This window comes from Crinia signifera, chromosome 3 (genome assembly GCF_055691185.1).
Source record: "Crinia signifera chromosome 3, ASM5569118v1, whole genome shotgun sequence".
Taxonomy (NCBI): Eukaryota; Metazoa; Chordata; class Amphibia; order Anura; family Myobatrachidae; genus Crinia; species Crinia signifera.
Genome location: NC_139219.1, coordinates 85,352,427 through 85,379,986, shown reverse-complemented (window position 1 = coordinate 85,379,986; position 27,560 = coordinate 85,352,427). Strand labels below are relative to the sequence as shown.

The 27,560-nt window shown below is 42.3% G+C and overlaps 1 protein-coding gene across 8 annotated transcripts in view; it reads left to right on the top strand.

The window, feature by feature from the left end:
• UTRN (utrophin) overlaps window positions 1–27,560 on the top strand; it is a 587,017-nt gene that overhangs the window by 17,816 nt on the left and 541,641 nt on the right. Inside the window, exon 1 of one of the 8 annotated variants that reach the window (XM_083176137.1) lies at window positions 16,000–16,068. The exons of the other annotated variants lie outside the window; for them this stretch is intronic. The gene's annotated coding sequence lies outside the window, so the exon portion shown is untranslated. Of the gene's footprint in view, window positions 1–15,999; window positions 16,069–27,560 lie in introns of those variants that run through there. 8 annotated transcript variants of the gene reach the window in all.

Genomic DNA, 27,560 nt, shown 5'->3' with positions numbered 1-27,560 from the left:
CAAAATTACTCACTAAAATCTAATTCTCTCTGCACATGTTACATCTGCCCCCCCTGCAGTGCACATGGTTTTGTCCATCTAAGAAGGATTTTGTCAGAAAGAATGAACCAAAATAAGGCCCATAGTGTGGAGCCAGTGAAATTATGGGTCCTCTGATTGTAAGAAGGGGCAAATTCTGTCTAGCTCTGCGACAGTGGATCTGTCCCTGTCGGGATGCAAATGACAAGTTTCGGCATACATCCCTTGCGCGAATGCTATTTTACTATTGTATTCTGAAAAGGGCAGAACTTTAATTTGGGCTTTTCAGGAGGGGGACTGGAAAGCCACAAAGTGCAGGAATGTCATCGCAGTGCTGTGGCCATATATGTAAAGCTCCTTAACATTCTGAGTCGTGCGTTTTCCAGAGGAAGCCTCTGTCTGACCATCTCTTCCACCTAGCATGGAGCATGGATCCTTCCAGTTACTGAATGGAATGTCACATTAACATAAGGTAATAAATCATGCTTCTGCAGCTATGTGCACATACAACCACTTGGGGCCGGATGTAAAGCAGAATGAGTGCATGCCTTGTAAATGATTCCCCCTTTAAAAAATATCTGTGTTTGGCCGCATCCCACACTGCCTCTGGACACGCACTGCATTACATTTTGCGTCTGACTAAAAATCTGCCCCTTACTGTGGATTGTAATTCACACATTCTCAATAGCTGTGCTCACTCCGGTCACATGACTCATTTTGAAAACATTACATGATGAAGTGGACAGCTGTTAGCGAAGGCACACCACACCCAAATGACCTAACAGTGACAGTAATGCCAACTGGATCTGGTAATAGATTTAGGTTAGGATCCCCAAAAAGTCTGGTGCATTAATTTATAGGAAGGTGAAAAAACCCTGAATATTTGACAATCTAAAATCATGATTACGAATCCGTGATCTTTTTAGAAATAGTAAACCTTGATTTCAGTTCCTATTCGGTCTTGCAGATTCATATCGCATGGCATTCATCCAACTCTAATATTTAATTTAAATTCCACGTGTATTTGTTTGCATCGAGATTTGCCTAGCATTTGCTATTTGTTACTGTAGGCAAATGCAGCATTGGGAAACAGCACTATATTGGAATATGTACAGCTAGCATAAAGAATCGGGCCCAATACACTATGCAATTTGGGCCCGATTCCAGCGGATAGGGCAGAGAAATCAAGTGAAAATAGCACGTGTGTGACACTGATCCAATGTGTGGTCCCTTGCGCATTGAATCGGAGCCAGAGATCATATGTGCTGTACTTAAGAGCTACAGGCTAAACCCATCCCCGGCAGCAGGGAACGGGGATCGCATGCGGTATATTGTATGTAGTGGTACCGCATGCCGATCTTGCCGCCCAGAAAGTTCCCCTGTGGGTCAAGGGGGGTTGGATGTGACTTCTCAAAGGGGAGAATTGGTATAGTGTATAGGCGTCTCTGAATCTGTATATGAAGTGGTACAATGCTGCAGCTGCTGCTTTTTTCCATTGTCTTGAATACCAATCTAGCTGGTGATATTATGATACTGACTTACAGCATCATTACATTAGAATATGCATAGATTTTACTTGTAAAAAAATTATCTTTTATACAGTAATTTACAAAAGTTTGTTTTTACCTCATTGTTGGTGGTTTCTTGCTGTAACTGCCTTACCTCTAGTATTCATTTCAGATGCACCTATGTGAATGTATAACCTGTTGGCATGGCATCCTTAATTAGGATACATTAAGTTAGCTGAGTGCGCAGAGTCTGCTAGCACGTGGCACTGGCAGTTACCCAGCTCTCCAAACAATGAGTACAGTAGTCTCTCTCTCTGAATGGATGTTTTCTGAGCCAGAATGTCTTTGCATGAGGCCCTCAGAGTACAGAGGCAGTTCAACCAGATCAGACTGACAAAGCTTTTAGAGAACAACATAACTGTCCTTGAAAGTGTGGCTGGTGACCCTTTAGTTTGCTTAACCCTTGTTTAGTAATTTAAATACTCAAATCAGTAGGTTTCATACACAGAATCCTACTAGCCTGCAGTGGCGTAACTAGATACATGTGGGCCCCATAGTAAAAGTTTGTAAGGGCCCCTATTCATCACCTAATGCTGAAAAATGTATATAGAACATGATACTTTGACAGGCAAAGTGGGCCCCTCTCAGCTCTGGGCCCCATAGCAGCTGCAACCTCTGCACCTATGGTAGTTACGCCCTTGCTACTAGGCACAAACACAGAACATTTTGTGGGCATATATAAATATAAATGTAACATAATACACTTGATGTGTTCTATGCTGATTAAATTCTCTACAGTACACAAGCTGGTAGTGGTACTGTTACTGTTTTCATTATTAACTTCATAGACAAATTAGAGTTTTCCCTATATTCCAAAACACTCCCCATATAAATGTAAATGCATTTCAACGCTGGTTAACCGGGGGGATTACATTTAACCCAATGTATCACTAGCGCACCTAACGCAATCCCCCCCCCCCCCCCCCCCGAGTGATTAGCGGCTCAGGGCTAGCATTGTCCTATATCCCCACTGTGGGGACAACGCTAGCCCTGCTTCTGGCTTGGGCTGCGCTGGAGATCTAGCGAGATCTCATGCATGCCCAGAAAGCTGTGAGGGTGGATGCGCGGCACGAAGAGCCGTTAACGCTGGGCATAACGGCTCTCCATATCGGCTATAGATCTGCCTATAACGTGTGCCCGCTTCTCCATGTTATGCTTGAGAAGCGGGACTCGTTATTTAACCCCTTCAGTGGCAATCCCGACAATTTTCCGGGCTGTGCCTCAGTGCCCAGTCTGACAAGCCCGGAAAATTCTCGGGATTGCCACTGTTTGGAGCCGGGCAATCCCGTTGCTGAGTTCACTCACTGATCTCAGGCAGCTTCGCGCTGCCCGGATCTCTCCCCTCTGCGGCGCTGCCTCCGTCCTCCTCCTCCCCCCTCCCCTCCGGGTTTCTTATTGAAGTCCCCGGCGCCGGCTTATGACAAGCCGGCTGCCGGGGACAGGTACGCGGCGTGGGGGGCGCAGGTCCGGGCAGCCGCTGATTGACATTTCAGCGGTGCTGCCCAGACCCTGGGAGGTAGTGTTGGCTTTTTTTTAAGGGAGCGCTCCCCATAAAAAACTCGCCCAGTGGGGAGCGCTCCTCCCCAAAAAACCACCACTGAAGGGGTTAAAAAACGTTATAGGTAGATTGATACATCTGCCCCATATTTATTAAACTTATTGAAGTGATAAAGTGGCCAGTGATAACACAGCAGCTAATCAGCTGTTATGTGTCATTTTTCAATTCCAGCCTGTAACTTGACAGTTAAGGCCCCCATACACTAGGCGATTCAGCTGCAATTTGGGCTAATTTCCTGCTATTGCAGCAAACAATCGTTTAAAAAGATCCCAAATTGCAGGTGACTCAAAACGTCTCCGATGCAATGCGTGGTCTTGTGCGCATTGAACCGGACCCTCCGAGTCTCCCTGGCAGGAGAAGCAATCTGCAGAATTGCTTCTGGCTCAGCGGGACTGCATTCGATATATCGAATGCAGAAGAACCGCATGCGATATATCGCATCCATTCCTGTTGCCCGTGAGGTCCCTGGAAGCTCGAGGGAGTTCTGCACGTAACTTCTCTGAGGGGAGAAGTCATTGCAGTGTATGGGGGGTCCTTTAGGTACTGATTAGCTGGTGTGTTATCACCATACTTGCCTGCTTTTGAAAACTAGTTTCAGGGAGATTATAGTTGGTAGTAGAATTTTGCACAGCGCCCCATTGAGGGGGCCTATCTTGCTCTTCCCAAAGGGCGTGTCTAGTTCCATATATGAAGAGACTGTGAAAAGAGACTGTGAACGTGGCACCTAGAAGCGTGGGAGTGTAATTTAAAATGACTTATATACAAATGTAGATGAGCCCCAAAGCAGTTAGTAAGAGATACTATACTTGGTAAAGTGCTGGAAAATGGTGCTGATGATTCAATGTAAATGTATCTATCTCTCATTCCTTTTTTCTCCCAAAAATGTAACAGTGTAATGTGGGCTAGGGGAAATGAGGGAGATTGATAGACTAATGAAGGAGAGAGGGAGATTGCTCTTATTTCAGGGAGTCTCCTGCAGAATGCTGGAGGGTAGGCAGCTATGGTTATCACCTTCTACTTTATCACTTCACCAGGCTTAATAAAACTGCCCCATTGTTCTGGGTCCCATAGTTCTCTGCCATGCCTTTCCTCAGTTTTTTTTAATACAATAAAGCTACAAAATTCTCGTTGAATAAAGCACATAAAGTCTATGGTGGCTATGCACTTGTTTTGTTTTACATGCCCTCCGCTGGGTGGCCAAAACTTGGCACCCATATCATGCACTTACAGTATTGCATTGGGTAATACATTACTGAGTGTTTAAGGGTACCATTGGTAACAGTACGGTTTAAAATGGGGACGCAGTCTTGATGTCATTGCCTGTGACTGTAGACACCAGTAAGCCAATGGTGGGAACCTGATGTTGTGAAAATGCTACTTACACAACATAACCGTGATGGTATTTTAACTTTAAACATGCTGATTAAGTAGTCTGTTTAAGTCAGTAAGTTTTAACCAGGTCAGGATCCTGGCACTAGCTTCTGGTTTCTATAGAGCGACTGCAAACAGTTATTGTAGACATGCTACAAGGAACCTCATATAAGAAACAGCAGTCTGTAGAACATTAACATTGCCATAGTCTGACTGTTTAATAAAAGGACAGCATTTAGTAGTGGAATGTTAGAAGCTACACTTTCTATCCAGCTGGTACTATGAGATATGCAAGCCATATACAGCACATCTGAATTATGCTTACTATCTGTAGAAAGACATTTAATAAAACATACAGTTAAGAAGAACCATATTTGTATAATATATTTTACTTTATTAGAATGAATGGGTGAAACCATTAGTTCTTGTCTGTTGGAGGTGGCAGTGCAGAATACAATAATAAATGGTCCATGCCTTCATCACAATGATACATTTGGACAGGAATATGATGATCTTCAGGTATTTGATAGATGAGATGATTTGTAAACTGTTATTTCCAAGGACATGTCTATGAAATGCCTATACCAGGCATGTCCAAACTATGGCCCTCCAGCTGTTGTAAAACTACAAGTCTCATCATTCCTTGCCACAGTTTTGCTATTCAGGAATGCTAAAACTATGGAAAGGCATGCTGGGATGTGTAGTTTCACAACAGCTGGAGGGCCACAGTTTGTACATGCCTGGACTATAGTGTGTGCCAGTGGGGCACACTGCATAAGATTGAATTTATTATTTCCATTTTCCAGTGGTCATTTACCATGAAAATAATAAATGTTGTATAAGCTAAAATGTGTAGAATAGAAAACATTTGCTATGTGTGGATTAAAATATGTTTTAGTTAACAAAATATGTATATGGAATATGGGTTTGGAAGGAGATGAGGCTGCATGGATAGGTGTGTTAGCGTTTAACTAACAAGTCGACATTTCAATGGTGCCTACATGATGAATGTCGACAATATGACCATGTTGACATTCTGCTATCGACATTATGATTGTCACACCTGTTTGGATATAACCATATAACTACAGTGTGAGAGCTGCTCAATCAAATTAGTAATGTACTTCAGGTGCTGCAAGGAAGGGGGATTTAACCCCCAGCACCTCAAAGAGCATTAGTAATAAGATTTGAAAAACCAACACAATAGAAGGTAATTCAGATGCAAAAAGTATGATAAGCTTCCAGGCCTCGGCAAGGCTTCTCTAATACCGGAGGTCCCTATGCTGCGTGATAACAGCACCCATTCTGGGGGAATGCAGTTACAATCCCGGCGGTTGAAATCCCGGCCCGATGCCGGAATCCCGACCGCTGAAATCTAGACACCTTCTCCCTCTGTGGGTGTCCACGACACCCATAGAGGGAGAATAAATTAGTGTGCCGAGCGTAGCGAGGCATCGGGCCCGCTGCGTGGCGAGTGCAGCAATCCCGCAAGGGGGGGGGGGGGGGGGCGATCCACATTATTCCCTTGTTGGAATTTCGGCGGTCAGGATTCCGGCGTCGGGATTTTGAACGCCGGGATTCCGACCACCGGGATTTAGAACCAATCCTATTCTGGGCCATATATTGGTCTACTGTAAGGATACATGATAACAGCACCAGCCTATCAGGAGTTACTCCTAAATCCTTGTTGTGGCACTACAGGAACCAGCATGCCCTCCAAATGCAGGTCCAATCAAATGCCTCTTGCACATAAAAACAATGTGAGAGCTGCACAATCAAATTAGTAATGCACAGTGCTATTTTTCAGCAGGAACCAGCAGGAACTCAGTTCCTGAACCTCTAATTAAATATGACATAATCAGGAACTGGATTCCTGAACCAGTTCTGGGCCAAAATGACCCCTGTGATTGCCTTCATCTCTAAATACAATATATACTTCTCTCTCTCTCTTGTGTGCAACTCTGAACCGACCCCAAGATGTAAAAGTAGTAGATTGATAGAATAATGGCTACACATGATAAGCATGTGTGATCAGAAATTAACCTGACACCCTTGTGGGTAACCACTTATTAATACTTCGCTGTTTGTTTTCTCAAGTTCCACTGTGTATGTGTCTATGTTATAATCCAATCTTAAGATATGATTACACTGTTACATAACTATTAACAACTTTGTAAACTTGTAGTGTATGCAACAGCTGTAAACTGTGGTTTACGGAAAATGCTGCTGTCAGACAAATATACTGCATTTGGGCCTAATCAGTCATTCAGAAAACAAACTACCGGTAGTTCTTATTTCAAATAGAGATACACGGACAATTGCAGAATGCTGATGTCATACTGTATGCCTACTACTTAATTACCAACAGTCCTGGGATATACGGAACTTTGAAATCTAACCGCAATTCATATTCTATCCAGTATTGACTGGATCTATAGTGAAGGATCATTTAAAGGGGATAAGCAGAATTATTTAAATAGACAAGTTCAATTTTTTATATATGTGGTTTTTTTTTTAAATATATATGTTTATTTTAATTGCTTGTGGAAAAGCGCTGGTCTCTTGAATCCTCATATGTGGAGAGCACATAAAAATTCTAAATTGATAGTAATTTTAAACAATTTTTATTAGTGCAGTGGTTACCCCTTTTACACTAAGGACCTTATTCAGGTCCATTTGCTCGCATTCAAGCTCAGTGTTTTGCGCATGCGCAGCCGCATTTCTGCACATACTGTTCGCCTGGTGCACGTACCCAACATTGCGGGCAGGGGGCGGCAGGCCAGAGCCCATGGGAACGCCCAGAGTTTCATGGGTGTTCCCATGAAAATGCTGGGTGTTCCCATGGTAATTGCCGGTGATGTTGGCGCCGGGGGTGGGCAACTGACATCACCGTATGTCAGCTTCCCGCCCGTTTCAGCCTGAAAGTGCACGCAAATATAAGTGACCTGAGAGTCACTCTATATATGCGTGCACGTCTCACATCTTTTGATGTAGGGTTTGGTGGACTTGCAGGGCATGCAAATTTGCAGCCTTTCGAATCAACCCGAATAACCCCTTAACGTAATTTGTGCGGCAGGGTACGGCAACCCTGCCCGTGTCCGCTTCAGGGAGAAGGTCGGGGATAGGGGTTCAGTCGCGCGTGTGTCTCGTGCACAAAGGGGAGGTACGGGCGCAAGTTCGTCTCATGCACAATAAAGGACGCATTTGCCAGTGCTCCATGTTACATACTGGCAAATGCCTCCATTTAAAATTTCCACTATCCATGTCAGCCCAAAACGTGTCACGAACACGCGGTAGGACGCGTGGGGGCGTCGGCGTGGAGTTGATTTTATAAAGTGTGGTGAGCGCAGCGGAAAATGAGCCTGAAGCATGGCGAGCGGTCGTGGAATACACGTAATCCACGTCCCCTCACAGGGCTATCTGCGCTCTTCACGCTTCGGACTCGGTGGCTCACTCCACTCGCCACACTTTGTAGCATCAACTCCATGCTGACGTGGATAGTGGGGGTATAAACAGGTCAGCAGGACGGGCATCACGGGCGCTCGCCACGCTTCGGGCTGACGTTGATAGTGGGTGTGTTTCAGGAACACATTCACACCTGTCATGTCAGGCAGGTTAAAAATGGTCAATGGTTCCCACACAATGTAATAAGCGGTGACACAATGCTGACTGACTACGCTAACTGCGTAAGCTCTGGTTCTCCGCGAAAGTACACACAGTCGCAGACACAAGCTGGCTGCGGGAACACAAGCTGACTACATAAATGGCGCTGTGAAACTACACAAGTACCAAAGTTGTATTACTACCTAAATATCAATTCACTTTAAAATACCTGTGGACAAAGTGTGCAACTAAAGTGTCCAATCAGAAGCACTCCTCCCATTTATATCCCTTCCCTGCAGTGTTGCAAGGCCTTCTTTTGGTTTTTTTTAGCCATGGCTTCGAGACAAAGTAAGAAGCCCGGAGAATAATATGAAAAAAAAAAAAAAAATCACATTCGGGAGCATCTTTGAAAACTGATACACACAAATAAATAAGTCTGCCATTCTTCTAGTTTGAAAATAAAATCAAGCATATTAATTTGCTGCCCTGGGGCATATCTGCTTTCTGCAGTTACCTGTCCCCAGATGTCTGAGCTTTTTATTTTGTGTTCTAATGGATGCAATTTAGCAAAATAACATAAGTTGTGGTTTTAGTCAAAATCTGGCATACTGTCTGCATAGCTGAGCCGAGCGCTGCACTGGTGGATTTCCTGGTGTGTTCAGCCAATATGAAAACAATTGAATGTTGTAATTCAGGTCAGTGAAGATTCCAAATCCTCCATCCATTGTACAGTGAGCAGTGGAAACACCCAGCTGTTCTATGGGGGAGGAGAAACAAGTTACTTATGAAGCATCACACAAAATTATATTTATAGGAACATGTTGTGGATCTTATTCTGGGGTTCTTGTGGATCTTATTATGGGGATCTGTTTTTGTCTCCCATTTGTGTTCTTATGAAGCACAAAGTCTCTGTCTATTCTCTAGTTGTGTCTATTTTAACTGTTAAGACAGTGGTTCCCAAACTGTGTGCCTAGGCTCCCTGGGGTGCCTCATGACACTTGCAGGGGTGCCTTGGGTTGGTGGTCCAAGATCAATTCATATTATTTATAGTAAATGTACCAGGCAAAACCAGTGCTTGTGGCTGCAGTCATAATATATGTAGACAAACAGAAGCAAATCCTGTCCCTCACCAGATAACTGTGACATATAAACACAATGCACTTAATTTAATATATTTTTTTGAATTTCTCGATAAGAAGCATTTGGCATAGGGGTGCCTTGAAAACATTTTCATGCTCTAGGGTGCCGTTAATTAAAAAAAGTTTGGGAACCACTGTGTTAAGAGCTTTTGAGGTTTGACTAACAAGAAAATGGCATTTTAGTGCATTGAGGCATGATGAAAAGTTAGTGTTTAGAAACTACATGTGAACCTGCCCAGAACCACTAAAAGTCAGTGTATGCTGCTACTAATGTTATTGTCTTTGTTGTTACAAAAGTTGCTAGTTAGAGTCCGGGCCGGATTAACAATAGGACGGATGAAGCTGCAGCTCCAGGCCTCCCATTGAAAATAGGCCCACAGGATTCCCTTAGGGATTGACAGGAAAAAAATAAAAAAAATTCTCCTGCCATCACTCACCTAAAGCATTTTCCTACCGGCAAATCTCCACCTAGCCCCTCCAGACAGCACCTGCCCACAGCCATATACAACTGCCCTGGACCCTACCCTAGTGTCACCTGAATCTGTGATTGCGGTTAGCTCCGCCCCCTGGTCAGTCTGCAGCTAGAATGGGCGAAGCTCCACTCCTATGCATTCCATATCTATGCCCACGTACCAAGATAAGCCCTGCCCCAGGAGATCCAAAGCTCTGCCCCCCACACCTCTCCAGCACTGTTACCTCCTGCTGCTTCTGCTGGAGGGAGTAGGACCCATGCGGAGATCCTGAGCCCACTACTTTATTGTGTGCAGTATGTGTGTCCCCAGTCACTCTAGTGAGTGTACATTGGTGCCACCTTCTGCTCCAACTGTGTGTCCCCAGTGAGTCTATGTGCCCTACCCCCCCTCCAGTCACTCTAGTGACTGTAAATCAGTGTCACCCTCCGCTCTACTGTGTGTCCCCAGTGCAATTGTTGTACACCCTAGAGTGGCACACAAAACCCTCAGATAAAGTGTCTGAAATAACATTAACATATGTTAGTAACTGTAAATGTATGGAGAGTGGAGAAGTAGTCACTTAGGGGATTAGCAACCTACATGTTATACCTGTTCCATACTTGCTTACTTTCGAAAAAGCAGCTCACAGAGATTGTGAAGGTGACACCTAGAAGCGTGGACGTGTACTGCTACATCTGAGAGGCGTGTCATATAATGACTTGCATCCAAATGTAGATGAGCCCCAAAGCAGTTAGTAAAATCCACTGTACTTGTTGAAGAAAATATACTGATATATGTCAGGGCTTGTTTATGTATTGTGTTTATAAGTGGTTCAATTCAAATGGCCACGATAAACCTTATTTAAAATACATGCAGCCATAGGGATCACTGTGCCTTATAACCAATGCAGGAAATGCCTCTGATGAATATATTTTATTGTATATATCTCTGATTCCCCCCTTCCAATAAAATGTAACAGCCGCATAATATTGGCTAGGTGAAATCAGGAAGATTGTTAGATCCTTCAGGAGGGTAGGTGACCATGACCTGTTCCACTGTTATATGCTGTTAGAAAAATGGCCCACCCCTCACTCTAGGAACGTTTATGGAAGTGGAAGAAATGCGGGGCAGGTAGTGAAAATTACATTTTCTGACATCCGCCACCATGTTACATATGGATTTTCCAATCCCGTATAGCCGCACCTGTGAGTTTTATTTTGCTTATTCAGCTGCGAAATGCTGGGTGAAGTGGGTGGTGGGCAAGATGCCCATGGGGTCCTCATGGAATTCCCAGGATGCATTTCTGTGAGTGTTTATGTGTTTGCTTGTGGCTGCAGTGTGCAGTCCTACATAAGGGCTTGTATTTGTAACAAGTCCTCTGATGACATTTGGTTAACAAGATATTTTAATAAAGTTCAAGAGGTGAAGAACAGATGTTTACTTGGGCATTGTGGGGTTTTTAGGCAATTAACTTAATAGTAGTCAACAATAGATGTGAAATAAATAGGTGCTGGGACAGGGTACCTGGTCTTTCTCGGTGGACCAGCGGTAAAGTTTGTGTGGGAAAGATGGGACTTCAGCACCAGTTCTCAACAGAAATGAATGTGATAAAGATGTTTCCTGAGATAAAGCTATGCTTTTGTCAACTCTTTCCGCTACAATAACACTGTAAGGCCTTTTTTTCAGCTTTTCAGAATACGGTAGAAGTACTACATGCACTGTTTCATCACATCGCTGGTGTTAATTATAGTCTGTGTTTTAGAACGTGAAATGAAGGCACTATTCCCTCCTTGGCTACAGGGTATTCTGGTGAAACTAACACATTTTTGTTCTGCATCTCATTACTGTAAAATCTCATCCCTCTCAGTCCTGCTGTTCCATTGTCTGCTTCATTCCCTTTGTTACTCCAAAGAGAAGAAGTGAATTGAATTATACTCCCCACCCAGGCCAGAGAAACACTAGCCCCTCCAGGGGTGTCAGTCTCAGAAGGACATTTATTCAACACATTGTAACATTAATATTACAGAGTAATGTGATGCACTGAGAAACATTGACATCATCTGTCTGCACAGTTTGCACATTTAGTTCAGTTCACCTGAGAAATCGTATAACAGATAAACCATAGGTGCTTGTACACAGCAGGCACCTTTCATTGCTTAATGGATATTTTACAGGACATGGCCAAAAAACACTCACTTCCTAACCATTCCTCTCAGTTAAGGACCTCCTGTGTTACCGAGCACATAAATAAGTGCAGCGTTTATTTTAATTCACTCTGAATTTGATTGGTTATTTTGGGCTAACGTCCCAATGTGCAGAACGTAATACTCTAATTAAACTGCACACTAGTATTCCAATCACAGTTTTATTTGTGAAAGCTTAAGTATGTTTGGTTGGTTTTGCCACTATTTATATAAGAAAAATAAAGATTTGACAGCAAACATGCAAAGTACTGTACACTGTTTGAGGGTTTTTTTTAGCACTTAAGTCAAACATTCTCTACATTATAGAATGGTTATTAATTATTGTAAGTAGTGCAGCCAAACAAATGGAGTGTTTATATCTCTCATGTGATGTTGGTGACCACACCAGATAAACATGATTTTAAAAAAAATGTAACACGATAGTAAGCACTGAATAAATTCTTTGGGGAGAAATTATTTCTTAAGCTGGGTACACAATAAACAATTTTTTTTAATGATTTTGCCGATTATGACGGGCTGGAATGTACATATTGTCACTGATAATGTGCGTCATCAACAACATCCTCCATCAGTCCTGCATGCAGCTCAATCGGAGGACATTGCTTGCAAGATTCCCAATCCGCCCATGACACCAGTGAAGGGAATTGTAGTGGAATTAGCAAAAAATCACAGACAAAACTGCATGAAATGACTAAAAGAAGGCTGCAACTTTGTCCAACGTAAGGTTCGAATACACGGTACGATATGTACTAGGTGCGTTTTGCACTAGATCGCATGCAATACACTACAATAGAGTGCGATTTGAACTAGATGTGATGTGATCTAGTACAAAAAGTGATGCCTACACATACTTTTTTGGCTTGAGATATGAACTACTTGAGAGCAAGCATCGCAACGCGAGCCAAATGTGAACTACACGTGATACGTTTTGAACTAAAAAGTTAAACACTTATCACCACAACATCACCATTAGTGCTACTCCAGAAATTTGCCAGGCTGGTTTTCCATCCTAATCTGCCCCTGCATGTCTGTGCTGAAAGAAGCTTGCTTAGAAAACCATATCCGCTGCCAATCACACATATTATTTTTATTACAAAAGTATATTTTATTTAGTTAAAGTTATGTTCAACTATTTCATGTTTGAATAGTTTGTTTTCAACTCTAGAACAGTGACCTACAACAGCAGTTACAGGTTTTCTTATATATATATATATATATATATATATATATATATATATATATATATATATATATATATATATAGAGAGAGAGAGAGAGAGAGAGAGAGAGAGAGAACAAAATATAGTTTTTATTATTAAACTAATTCATACCAATTCTGAGCTATATTTGTGGCTGCAGAGTTAATAAGGCTACTGCTAGATCATGTACTGGTAACTGCTGATCACTTGTGTACTGAGCAACTGAAAGCAAACACACCTGTCTTTTATCATCTGTCTATCCTACAAGATAACATTGTTGAGGCTGCAATGAACTCAACGTAAACCGCTACAAAGGGTTGGAAAATTTACTTTTGTGATGCTTAAAATGATTTCCTGTTTTTTTCTTTATCGTGTGATTATATTGATGAGGATGTTTTGACTTTCCTTCTGTAATAAGTATATTTATATGTTACTGTCTCTTTAATTTTGCTTGCCTAGTGCTTCTAAGTGAGAAAGGATTGCATATCTGTTTTGCCCTCAGTTGCAGCTCTAACCGCTCTGTTGATCCACATTTTTCTTTTGGCTACACGTGGAATAATAAGGGGCCTAGGCAGTCAGCCAGAGGCTGTTGGGTAATAAAAGAGCCAGTGGTATGTACAAAATGTGATTACTACTGTCAACACCACAGTGGACCAAATGAAGGGTGAACACAGTCGACAGATAGTGACTAAAGGAAAAAGATTATCAGAACCAGTGATAGGAATGAAGCTGCACCTTCCTGAGACAAATTGAGCTTACAGTTGTGGTTTATAAAGCACAGGATGAAGGCGGAGGGTGGGGAGTCGCTGCAAAAAGAACAGAAAGGATCCAAGAAATATTTTTTGCCAGTAATGAGTTTAGTGTTCTAGTCCTGGATCTTGGCAGTGTCGTTGCCGTTTGTAAACTACATATTATTTTAGGACAGAAATGCACCCACCCTCTAGTTTTCCCATATAGTTAGACTGAAGCTTTGCTTGCATTTCTGAAGATGACAAATTCTAATTATACACTTAGAAAAATATTCTGCTTTTCTGGAACAGTCACGATGGATCTTTTGATGCACTGTGGTTTATAAACCAACTTGTAGGTTCCATTTGTGATGAGTGCTCAGTAATAACAGGGCAACTATAGGCATGGCACCACAAATCACATGCTATAGCAGATGGAAAATGTGTGTTAATAAATCTAAAATACCCGTGGTTATGTACAATATGAAAATGTTTATAAGAACGTAACAAATTTAACATTGTCATATTATCATGATTAACTGCTATGATTCGTTATATATTATCATGATGAATTATGAATATTACACCCAAAATAGCTAATACTAGAATTAAAACAGGTTATTATAGCCTCAGTGCAGTTTTGCCACCGCAAAAAAACGGACCCCCGTGAGAACGTGCAGGCGTCCGATTAAACCAGAATAAGGTCCAAAGTCATGTATGCACATTGCTTTGTCAAAGATAGCAGTGTACAGTTGCGCCTCTTGTAATTAGTAGCAAAACTGCAGGTGTTTGGGATATCACAACTTAAGTGGAAGCACAGCCTACTGTATATACTGGATGTTCAAATATAAGACAATAAAACAGTAGAATAACAAAAAAAAATAACAACCAGGGAATCAAACTCGAGTCTCTGCACCTGGCATGCTGTGGACTCGGCTATTAGGGCTTCTGTGCTGCACAGCGGTCAGTTTATTGACACCTGATGCAAATGAGCTGCTGTGTATTAGTATGCATTGTATTAAAACTGTATCTAGTGTACATGAAATGCAGTTACAGAAAGTCTCGTAGTCTCGCCCGCCTCCATTTAAAAAAACCCCCTGTATTTTTACTTATGCTACGTAGAAGCAATTTCAGCCGAGCTTAGCACTTACAGAGCTAAGCTTGGCATTCCTTTTCCCACCGAAAGGCTGGGGCTGGTTGAGCGACTACGTAGCATAATTAATCAAAAAATGGAAGCAAAGGCGGCCGGAGAATATCGATGGTACTTCACATACTATACAGTATCGATCTGCAGCACTATAGTGTACTGTAATGTACTATTCATTAGTGGAGCAATCGCAACCCAGCTGCAAAGCAGTGCAATTACATGCTTTCACAATAGTACGCATGTTATAAGATGTCCACATACAAACAGTTCATCATTGGTACATTTCCCAAGCACGAAGGAGACGCAAAAGAGAAAAACGAGTTGTAAGTCGGCATGGACACCGTAACAGTGTACTGCGTCCTAGTGGATGGTAGGGTACAAAATAACACCTGTCGGCACAAGGTGGTGCAAAAACAATGAAAACTCATGTCAAATTTTTGACTGTCGACTTTCCCATTGTTGACCTAGCTCTTATGTCGACCTTCCGACACTGTCGACCTTAGCCAGGTTGACTTATTTTATGTGTCGATCTAAACCCTGTCGACCTAATGTATAGTGTCGACCTAGGGACCGGATCCCATAGGGACTTGACGAATTAAAATGAGTAGTTTAACATCTGCGGTTACCTCCTATATTGTTTTCAGCATCAAAAAGAATAATAGTTGAGAGACTCTAGGAAACTGCCCAACGTTTTCATTGGCAAACACTCACTTTTTTGTGACGCTTGTTTTCTTGATTAAATTCAGGTCCCTAGATAGAAAAACAAGGGGACTGACTTGGTTCCCACACAGGAGAATGTTTAGTTTGTTTTTGATTTAGATTTTTTTTTTTTTGACTCTCGAGGGAAATGTTTTGTTTCTCAGAGTTTGAGCAGTTAGTATGTAATATAGGAAATGCAGTGAGGACAGAACCCACCCACAATACTTTGCTTGCAGCTCTGAGTTTGTATCCGTTTCCTCTAATGCTGATAATACAGATGAAGGTAAAACATGAGGTGTGGAGGGACACTGCAGGGAAACAAGATGGAAATATTCATCACTTACTCTCCAGACAAATCCTAAATTCAGATCCTACACTGCAGGTAATATTTGAGGTGTCATGGTTTTTTTAACTGTATCCTATGGACCGCTGCTTATCTGTGGAAAATTTGAGGCAAATTATAGGATATCCATGTTTCATCTGTACTTGTGCATCAAAAACAGGTAGGTAATGGAATATCATACTTGCCTACCTGACCGTCTCCATGAGGGAGATAATGCTCTGTTCCTGGACTTCCCTGGTAATGTATAATTGCCATCACCTGTGGTGAAACACCTTTCATATCTATTAACTAGCTCACCACAAGTGATGGCAATCATACATTACCAGAGAGGCCCAGAAAAAGAGCATTTTCTCCCTCATGGAGAGGGTCAGGTAGGCAAGTATGATATACACCTGAGGAAGCCATATTATTTGCAGGTTTGTAAAGCAAGGTGCAAATAGCAGATGAAGATGATGGTCGCCAGTGTGATCTCATTGGTTGTTTCCTCGCTGATTAGGCATCAGGCATATATTGTGTTTTTGCATTCCTGTTTAACCCTTCGAGTGCCAAGTAAATTTGTCAAAATAGATGTGACAATTGACAAGCAAACATTTGTATCCATCGTAATGACCAGTAATGTTTATCATTATATAGGAAATATCTTTGTTTACACCATTTTTTTTATTTTATTTGAATTTACAATTGTGAGCGATGCTGGCATTTTTAGTGGATATTTTTCACATCTCTCACAGAGTGGTTGGTATTTAAAGGGTTAAGCAAATATTTAATAGTCTGATATAATAGATAATTAGTCCATGAAATTGTATTGGGGTCTTACAGCAAATGCATATTTTGCAAGATAAATAAATGGCAGTAAGTGTAAGTGGTGTATACCTGGCATATCCGGCCCGCATATGCTACTGGTGCTGACATGCATGTATTATGTGATAGTTGCAGCTTAACATATACACACAATTGTGTATATTTCAGGGTTGCCTACCCTCCCAGAATTGCCCCTCCCCCTCCTTGTGGCAGCGGTAATTTCCCGTACTCCGCAGCTTTTTGGGGGGAGGGGCAGGACTAAGGAAGCAAATAACGCCATCACATGACTTGATAACGTCTACATCAGGCCCCACCCCCTAAGTGTTGCTGACAGAGAAGAAACTTTAAAAGTAGGCAACCCTGGTATATATGTTTACTCAATGTCTGTGTTTTGGGGGCACAATTGTGGCATAAGCATCAACCTTAAAGGTGCTAATTAGATAAGTTCCTGACTGCACCTCCCATGCGGAGGTGCAGTCGGTTACAAGTGTCCAGAACCATGTCTGCCACCGCATAACGGACCACACGCTAGCTGCAGTGCTGGTAGGTGCTGTGGGGTATGTGCCGGGAACTGTGGGGTAGATTTATTATGCTCGGTGAAGTGATAAAGTGTCTGGTTTTTATCACTGGCCAATCAGCGCCTACCTATCATTTTTCAAACCAAGCTTGTATCTTCACAGTTAGAAGATGATTGGCTGGTGATAAAAAACAGGCACTGGGCCAGATTCTCTAAGCTTCAAAAGTGATAAAATGGAGAGTGATAAACAGCCAGCCAATCAGCTCCTGTCTGACATTTTTCAAACACAGTCTGTAACATGGCAGGTAGGAGCTGATTGGCTGGCTGTTTATCACTCTCCATTTTATCACTTTTGAAGCTTAGAGAATCTGGCCCACTTTATCACTTCACTGAGCTTAATAAATCTGCCACTGTGTCCGCTGCCGTCCTTCAGACCACACGCTCTCTGCAGTGTGTGAAATTGGCGGTGTCGTGAACAATGTCCGCCGCCGTATGATGGACCACACACTGGTTGCAGTACTGATAGCTAGCAAGCACTGTAGTGCTGGAGATCAGTGTTCCACTGTTACAGGCAGCATCTTCTAGTCCCCACGGTAGCCCATTTTACTCTTCACTCGACACTGGTGTTGAAGTTGTTTAAGTGATTCCACTGTATCTAAATTCCAGCTTGTGAAAGTGTAACTTACTCTGTAATGAAAAACAGTACAACCGACATTAATGTAGCACCTGCTATGCAGTTTTTATTTTGTCATTTTACAGCTTTGTGTGACAGTTCTGCAGATGTCGGCCATGAATCCTGATAATGACATGCTGTATAACAAATGTCACTCGATTCCGTATATATCAGCTGAGTTTATGTCTCTGTTACTTTTTAACTGAAGAAACACACATTGCGGTGTGGTAGACTTTCGCAGAGTTAATATCGTACGGCATATATTGGACTAGTGTTCACTGTCTGTATTTGAATAGCCTTGTATGTGGTGTGTTGGTTCAGGTACAGTTTATTATTATTTGATGGATTAACGGCTGAGATTACTTTCTAGTAGTGAAGTCAAATTAAAATATAATTGTGGTGATCCAGATGAGGAAGTTCTCGCAAGTGTATGAAAATCTATCTGACCTAATAAATGACAATTGGATTTATTCTATACACTGGTCACCCTACAGCAGTGGACTCAACCTCAGTCCTCAAGACACAGTTCACGTTTTCCAGGTCACCCGACAGGTGCACTCATTACTGTCTGACACATTTTAAAAGATCCACAGGTGGAGCTAATTATTTCACTTGATTCTGTGAGATGACCTGCAAAACATGCACTGTGTGAGGTCCTGAGGACCGACCTTGAGAACCTTTGAGAATACAGTGTATCATGTAGTCCAGGGCTGGGCAACACCGGCCCTCCAGATGTTGATGAACTACACATCCAAGCATGCCTTGCATCAGTTTCAGCATGGCCACATAGCAAAACTAATGCAAAGCATCCTGGGATGTGTAGTTCATTAACATCTGGAGGGCCGGTGTTGCCCAGCCCTGATGTAGTCTATAACTACATTTTTTATTACAAAAACATCCATTAAAATGTATATGATTGCCATCACTATTTCATTTGTTAAGGAATTCCACAGATTAACCACCCTTAAGGCCCCCATACATTAGGCCGACTTGTCCTTAGGACAAGTCGGACCCAATTCTCCTGTGAGCCGCCCGGCAGCTCCCCGGGAGGCTCACATACAATTTGTCACTTGATGTGCCAAATTTACATGTGATAAATCGCTTGCGATTTACCACATGTAACGGGGAGCTGCGGGCGGTGAGGAGCAGGGGGCAGGCGGTGATCCTGGGGCGCAGGGAGCCATGTAAGAAGCCACTGCCGTCAGCGGGAGCAGTGGGGGCAGCGCAGAGTACCAGGGAGCCGGGCCGAGCAGGAGAAGACGCTGCTGGGCAGCGGCGGGACTCGGGAGCAGCAGAACACTTAAAAAAAAAAAGCCCATACAAACGCATAGGAAGCCATTGATTGGCTGAGACCTCTCTCAATGGCTTCCTATGCATTTGTATGGGCTTTTTTGTGTTTGTTTTAAGTGTTCTGCTCCCGGCGCCACTCGCGCTGCCTGGCAGCGTCTTCTCCTGCCCGGCCCGGCTCCCTGGTACTCTGCGCTGCCCCCACTGCTCCCACTGACGGCAGCTTCTTCTCCTCCTCTGTCGGGCTCCCTGCGCCGCTCCCCTGATCCCTCCGCCAGCTGCAGTCCCCACACGGCTCCGGGCAGCACATAAGATTTAGAAAATCTTATGTGCAGCCCGTCTGACCTGCCGACTCCAATCTGATGCGCACGGGGCCACGCATCGGGTCGGAGGGCATGTCTCCATATGCAATTTGGGACGATTTTACGGCCCGATTCATCCGAATCGGGCAAAATCGTGCCCAAATCGCATAGTGTATGGGGGCCTTCACAGTAAAGAACACTTCCCTGTGTTTACTCTCTTCCATTCACAGTTTGTTATCTCTTGTCCACTGTACAGCTTTTTTTAGACAACTGTATTGACCTCATTATACATTTTTACTTCTCTTCTACAGTAAGCCTACCATGTTTTTTAACATCTTATTTTACCATTCGCTTTTCTTTCTTAATAAAGCTGCCCTGCTGGCTATACTTATATCCTTCTTACATCCTTCTTACATTAAGACACCCAAATCTGTACCCAGAAAACAATTGGGATTAAGCTCTAGGTGAATATATTTTACTCCAGCACATGCTCTATAGACTCTGGTACAGCGTCAGGGTCTCCTAGTGAGCCTAATTCAAGGTTGCCTACTTTTAAAGTATCCTCTATGGGAAGACTGTCAGTAGTTCTTCGATGGGCAAGGCCTGATGTAGATGTCACCAAGCCCGCCCTTCAGTACTGCAAATCCCGCACTTCGCAGGTCTTCAAGGAGGGCGGGGCTAAATGACGGGATTTGCAGAGATGCAGGGGGGGTATCCAGGAGGGTTGCCCACCTTTCCGGGGGGCCGGGAGGGACACCATTTTCAGGAGCCCACCAGGAGGGTAGGCAACCATGCTCTAATTGTCAGGGTCTACTGAGCGTCCAGCAAGAGACGAGGGGACCAAGGGGGAAACTGCACATTGCCTCCTCCTCTCTTAATACTCCCCTGGTAACAGACCACATGTAGGACAGTGGGCGCTACAGATAACACCATTTAAAAGCCTGGGATCTGTACATAAATGCAGAGTAGTATAAATCTTATTCAAATATGTCAACCACACACCACATTCAATACTATGCAAAACTTTTGGTTTATTTCATATGGCATCATTGGAAGCTTTATGGGCAGATTCAATTACCTGCTGTGTTTAATATTATTCAATTTCCCCATGTGTAAAGCCATGAGTAATATGCTTTAACCCACAGATTCTCTAACTTAAAGCACTTTGCGCTAAGTACCAGAATGTACACTTAATGCAGATAATTGAATCTGTCGCATAACTACTGTACATTTAAAAATAATAAAAAAAAGATGAGTTATACCCCTTTCACACTGCAGCTCCTAAACAGTAAATTGCAGTTTCTTTTAGCCTTTTAAAACGGGTAGAGCTGCAGTGTGAAAGCTCCAGGGTGCTTTAACGTTTAACAAATACCGGTATTTGTTAAACGGGTGTCCTACCCGTTTCAGAGCCGTTTTTTTGGGCAGTGTGAACGGCTCTATTTCTATGGCTTGAAACGTGTTCCTTGGGGGTTAAACGGGTTGAATGTGAATGGTACTTAAATGCTATTTTAAACGGTTTTCACCTGCAATGTGAAAGGGGTTTAGTTGTTCAGACCCATTAAAAATACAGTTTTGAAATACCAGGTCTTAAACGTTTCGACAATGTGAAAGCAGCATTACTTGTTTGTTAACTAAATAATGCAAAATGCTCTTCCTTTAAGTAAAGATCTATTTCAGATGGGATGTTGCTATGGGCAACCAATCAGATACTATCTATTATCTTCTAGATGGTGCTAAGTAAATAAGAAGTAGATTCTGATTGGTTGCCCATAGCAACAATTCATATGAAATAGAACTCCCATCTTAGTAAATTTTCACCATGGAATTGCGCATCATTGTGGAAAATTTCTAATACTATAATGTGTTTGTTAACAATAATTCAGTTCTTCCGAACAAGTTAGGCAACTCTTTATGCTAGTAGTACTTTACATTCAGGCATTTTCAGTCCCAGAGCCTTAAGCTTATTTACACATTGCTCTTTCAGTTTCCTCATTGTTCATTTTAACATACCAAGATCTGAATGTAGATTATGCAGTTTTGGCATTTACAATTGTTTTATAACAGTAAGGCAATTGACATACTGTATGCTTGTAGGTGTAGAACTAGGAATACAGACATTCTTTGTTATCCTGACAGAATTATGTGTTACAGGATATTGTAAATCAGTATTGTGACTCCCAGATATACTGTATTTTTGTTGCTATTATAGAAGAAAGTTTTGACCTCATTGATAGAATTATCCATTCTTTGACATATAGGGGGTATTCAATATGTGGCAATTTTTCCAACAATTGGAAATATTGGCAAACATCTATTCAATGCAGCCGTGCCCGACTTTTTAAATTGTCAACTCTGCATTGTCGACAAAATGAAGACGGATTGTTGAATCCACAGCCGTTTTCGCCAATCTGCGTTTGTTTTTGACAATCCACGGATGTTCCAATTGTAAAAACGTTTCTGACAGTCGGAAGATTGAATTCTGAGTGTTGATTTGATGTCTGAAATAGCAGAGATTCCAACAGTCGGAATCAACATTGAATACTATTAGTTTTTATAATAATGTTCAACAGAGACAGTTACCTCATTTAAGCTATTTATTATTCATTAACACATTTTTACAAAGTGTACACATTGGCCCTTATCACGGTTGACTGACAAGACTGCGAATTCGCAGCCTTGTGAGTTCCCCCCATACGGCGCTTGCCACTCGCGAGTCCCCCTCACATGGTGGGTTCGCCCACATGGCTGCGAATGGATGTTTAATATAATCATCCATTCCCAGCCTATGGGGGAACACCCACATCATTCGATGGTCGCCGACTCTCAAGTCACTTAGCTATGCTTGCACACTCAACAGGAAATGGTTGGGCAGCTGACATCCGGTGATATCAGCTGCCCGCCCCCCCGCATCACAGGGTGATTTCTATGGGAACGCCCATGAAACGCTTAGTGTTCCCATGGGCGAATCCCCCGGCCCGCCACCCCATGCCCCCCCCCCCTGCCCCCGAAATCTTGAATCTTGGGTGGGTGCGCCTTGCAAACCCTCGGTTCGCACAGGGGACCGGACGAATTAGAAAAAAAAAACATATTCCGCGGCATGGTGCAGTGAATATTTGCCCGTTCACATCAGTCCCTGCCCCAGTGGAGTTTATAATCTGTATTCCCTACCTCATATACAGTGGGGTTAATTTGTGACTGGAGCCAGTTAACCTTCCAGTTTATGTATGGATTTTGGGTAAAGCCACACAAAACACATGGAGAATATGCAAACTCCACACAGGCCTGTAGTGGCATACAAATGCAAGGCCTCAGTGCTGGGTGGTAGTAATGCTAACAATTACATCAACCATGACTATGAATTTGAAGCATTCTTCTCTATTTGTCCAGAGACCTTAGAATTTGAGGAGGTCTGTAATCTCACATATATACATAAAATGTTCTTTAGCAGGAGAAGAAATATTGTTTGAGGTTCGCCAGCTACCTCATTTGACACATTTTTTTTTTTACCGATTTCTTGGCCTGATACGTCGGAATCCAAGTAAATGGGCCCAAATTGCACTAGTGTATGGCCACATTACGGGGTATATATACTGAAGGTCAATTACATATCAATCAAAAATCTTTCTTCATCGATATTGTACATCTAGAGCTAACATTTAAAAATGTATATAAATTAATTTATAAAGTGATCTGAGATCGATCAACAACCATCAAAATTTTACCAACATCGTCTGAAATCGGACTTTCGTAAATATACCCTTAGACCTCATTAATTAGGTACATTGTTTGAAATTATTAACTGCCATATTAAGAATCAGTCTGCATTAATAACAAATAAGGTGTAATGGAGAGTATTTCTGCCTCACAATACTGATCCCCGCCTAACTGTGTGGAGTGTGTGTATTCTCTATATGCACGTGTAGTTTTGCTCTGGGTACTTTGCTTTCCTCCCATAATGCAAAAATATACTGATAGATTATTTGTCTTCCCCACAATATATAGCCCTAGTGTGAATGTATGTACACGTGGTAATTCATTTGTATTGTAAGCTCCACTGGGGCAGGGCCTTTTGGAAATGGCTAAATATTCTCTGTAAAGTGCTGTGGAATATGTGTTCGTTATATAAATAACTGATAATAACAATCAACACAACTTTATCAGAATAACCAAGTTCCCAGTCTGCTCCATGCACAAAATTGTGTCCAACAGCAAAGAGAATGGTTACGCTGTTTGTGTAAATCACTGCTGCTATTTAGCATGTTAAATATTTCCATGCCTGGCATCTCTTTCTGGCTGCTATTTAATACAGTATTGTGCAACAGTCATGATGTGAGCTATTGTAATCTGTGCCAATACTCAGCCTTATGTCATTGTACTGGTCTCTCAGTATGGAAGAGGGGCTAATATATTTGGACTGTAAAGCAGCCTTCTCTCCGCGGTATTGTGACAATCTAACAGCGACTGCCACTGCTCAGCGCACTCATTTTCTCATTTACCATTTCTTGCGTCTTTAGATTCAATTTCATCAAATCTCTTGATAACCTCCTACTTCATGTAGGCGAGAAATAATGAAAGAGGAAGAAACTTTTCTGGCTTGCATCCATCCCCCAGATTAATTCCTTTTACCTTCGTTCTCGGTATCCTGCCAAATCCAGAGGATGTTTTAAAATCCCTCAAAATGAAAAACATTAATATGAGAAAGGTGCGCTGTAGTTAATGTAAAAAGTAAGTTCGACTTTATATTAGATCTTAAATGAAATTAATATAGCCTTTTCTTTACTTCAAGTTCATTGTAATTACTTTGGCTAGTTATTATTCCATAACCTTTCTTGCACCCAGTGAAATGATTGCAGTTTGGGAGCAATGGAAAAAGTGTTTTACACGTTCTCTACTTACTGCAAGTGTGATTGGCCATAAAAGGGCAAATGACTCAACTTATTGGCAAATATGTATCAAATACATTTTGAATTGAGCATGGGATGTGCCGTTGGAATGTGTAAGTGGGAAGTATTACTTATTTTGGAAAGGTAAATGATCTTTTAAGTGCTTTTAAGCTGCCTTGTTCCTGGCTGCAATCTCTCTGAAAAACTGGTAAATGGCAAGTGTGCATCTTTTTCTGAAGAGGTTGTTAAACTACACATCCCAGCATGCCCCCTCACAGTTTTAGCATGTCCTGATAGCAAATATTGTGTCTGGGCATGCTGGGATGTTTAGTTCCACAACAGCTGGTAGGCCGAATGTTGAATAGATTAGGACAGTGGTTATAGCATTCTCAGTTATTTTTTTCAGTTATGTGTGGGGTGTGATATTTCTGTGTGGTTCCGGTTGATAAGTTGACAGTTACTTGGTCATGGTGAATAGGTTGACCACTATTGATTGACTGGCAAAAGGTCGACATTTACAAAAAGTCGGCACAAGCAATAGCTTGACGTGGCAATGATCTACACATAAAAAGGTCGACATGAGTTTGTCATTATTTTTTCCATTCAGTTGACTTGTTCATATTTTACTCTCCACGTGGACTACACTTGCAAAGCATAGTGAGTTAAGCGTGCCAGGCCAGGGTACGCGTTACACTAATTAGTGGTCCATGTTGTCAAATGTCAACATACACACAGAAAGACCTCATGAAAAACTGACTTTTGCCTTTTGTGTCGACCACGCCCATGTTGACTTTTGATTGTGTCTACCTTTGTTCATGTCAAACTTTTTTCTGTGTTAATCTTTCACTGTCGACCAATAGTGGAAAACCTATTGCCTGTCAACCAGTGATCTGCCCCCTTTATGTGAGTGCTTGAGGTATTGTATCTTATTGTATCTTATGGTAAGTCTGTACTGTGTACCAAATACAAGTTTCTTAGCAAAGGATCTCCATTCCCCATCCACATAACACCACTTTGCAGCTGCCACCAGAAACCACCATGTATATGTGGTGACTGTATTATATACAGTATATTCCACTACATTCCCCTTTTCCTTTAATAAACTGTGAGGGGAAGGGGAATGTAGTGGAATGAAAAAAAAATCGTATTTCTAATGGCTGCACTAGATACTACGCATAAATAGAATACCTAAAAGATCCCTATTATTAATATATATTTATGGGAAGCTGTTCTCCCTGGGGCAATCCTAGGGCCCCAGGGATAGCATTTTGGGTAGGGAGAATAAGTCACCCTAGCTGGGTATTAATTGTTAAATGTTAATTATTATAACCGCAGCAGAATGGCTTGGTGGGATTGGTGACTCCTGTATCTATTATCCAGTGTTCTCATCATTTATTGGTAAAGCTGCGTCCACCCCCCCCCCCCCCCCCCCCCCGGTTCACACACAGCCACACACACCTCTCTTCCCTACCAGCCACCCTGCTGCCATAATGCCACCCGGCATAGTACATAAGGGAAGAAATTTCTAGTCACAGAACTGTTAAAACCACAAAAGGGAGATTTTACATCAAAAGTAAAGGCAGCAGTCTGGGAATTGTCTTGGCAAAAATAAATATATATATATATATATATATATTTTTTTAAAGGTTTTATCCTTTTAAAAAAGAATGTATGTTTTTGTCCAATGTAGTAATATTGAATGAGGAAATCCAGTAATCTATGGAATTTTTTTCCTTCTGTGAGAGTGCGTTCCTCCTTTAAATCCTAGTACTGTACATTCTCACTTACAGAAATCCAGCCATGGTGATTCCCTTTTCTGCTGCAGTATATTATGTGTTTCCCCACTTTAATAGCTGCTAGCACTTAGATACACTGACTCATTTGGAAAAAAATAGGCATACAAATGTGAGAAGGTCTTATCTGATTGGACAACCCTTGTTTTCCAAGCATAGATGACCAGTCTCGGCTTTCCTAATGGGAAATCTCTGTATGAGAGCCAAAGGATCGAATGTACTTGTGGAAAATAAACATCCCTTCTTCTCATTCACCAGGGTCCATGATGTCTGTTCTAATCAAATGACTCAACGGCCAAAGCTTGCACTAAATCATTTATCACATTCATCTTGGAGGAAGCAAAACATTTAATGACTAGTAAGATAACTATGTTAGTAAGATGTATAGTACAGTTAGAGAGAGTACACATTTCTCCTAAACATACTATTATACCCTGTATAAAACCGATACAGAAAAATAAAGATGTCCTTGTGTGTTCACAGTATGGACTGTGAGCAAGAGAGCGTTATGGGATATATAGGAATGTCGCTCCGTTAACCCTTTCAGGATCAAGTGAATCTGTCAAAATTGGTGTGAAAATTGACAAGCAAACATTTGTATTCATCATAATCACCTTAAATGTTTGCCTTATATAGGAAATATAATCTTTATTTACACATTTTTTATTTGAATTTAGATAACAAATGTAAGCGACGCTGGCATTTTTAGCCGATATTTTGCACATCTCTATCTAGTGTTCACTCTAGAAATTTTGTCGGGCAGGGCACCGAGGGGGGCGGTCCGGGCCCGCCGATGTCACACTTGCGGGCGGTCCCAGGCCGCGGACGTCACTAAAGTGGGCGGTCCCAGGCCGCCGACGTCACTAAAGTGGGCGGGCCGGGCCGCCGACGTAGCTAAAGTGGGCGGGCCCGGCCGCACCGAAGATGTCGCCACTACAGGGGGAAGGTGCCGTGATGCCGGGGAAGCATCGGGCATCGCCGTCTGTGGCGGCGCTGGGCTTCCCCGTGCAAGATGTCTGGCAGGCACCAGGCTGTTTTATCGGGGGGCTGCGAGAGGGGCAGGGTGCATTTTGCCCTTAAAATATCGGGCAGGGCGCAGCGCCCCGCTAAAACAGCTTAGCGGAAACACTATCTATCAGAAATATCAGGATATTTTGCACATCTCTCAAAGAGATTTTAGCACTCAAAGGGTTAATTATATAAAGTGTATCCCGAAGGTGGCAATGGCAAACAGTAACCTGTGGTGTTGTACCTATGTTTATAGGAACAAGTACC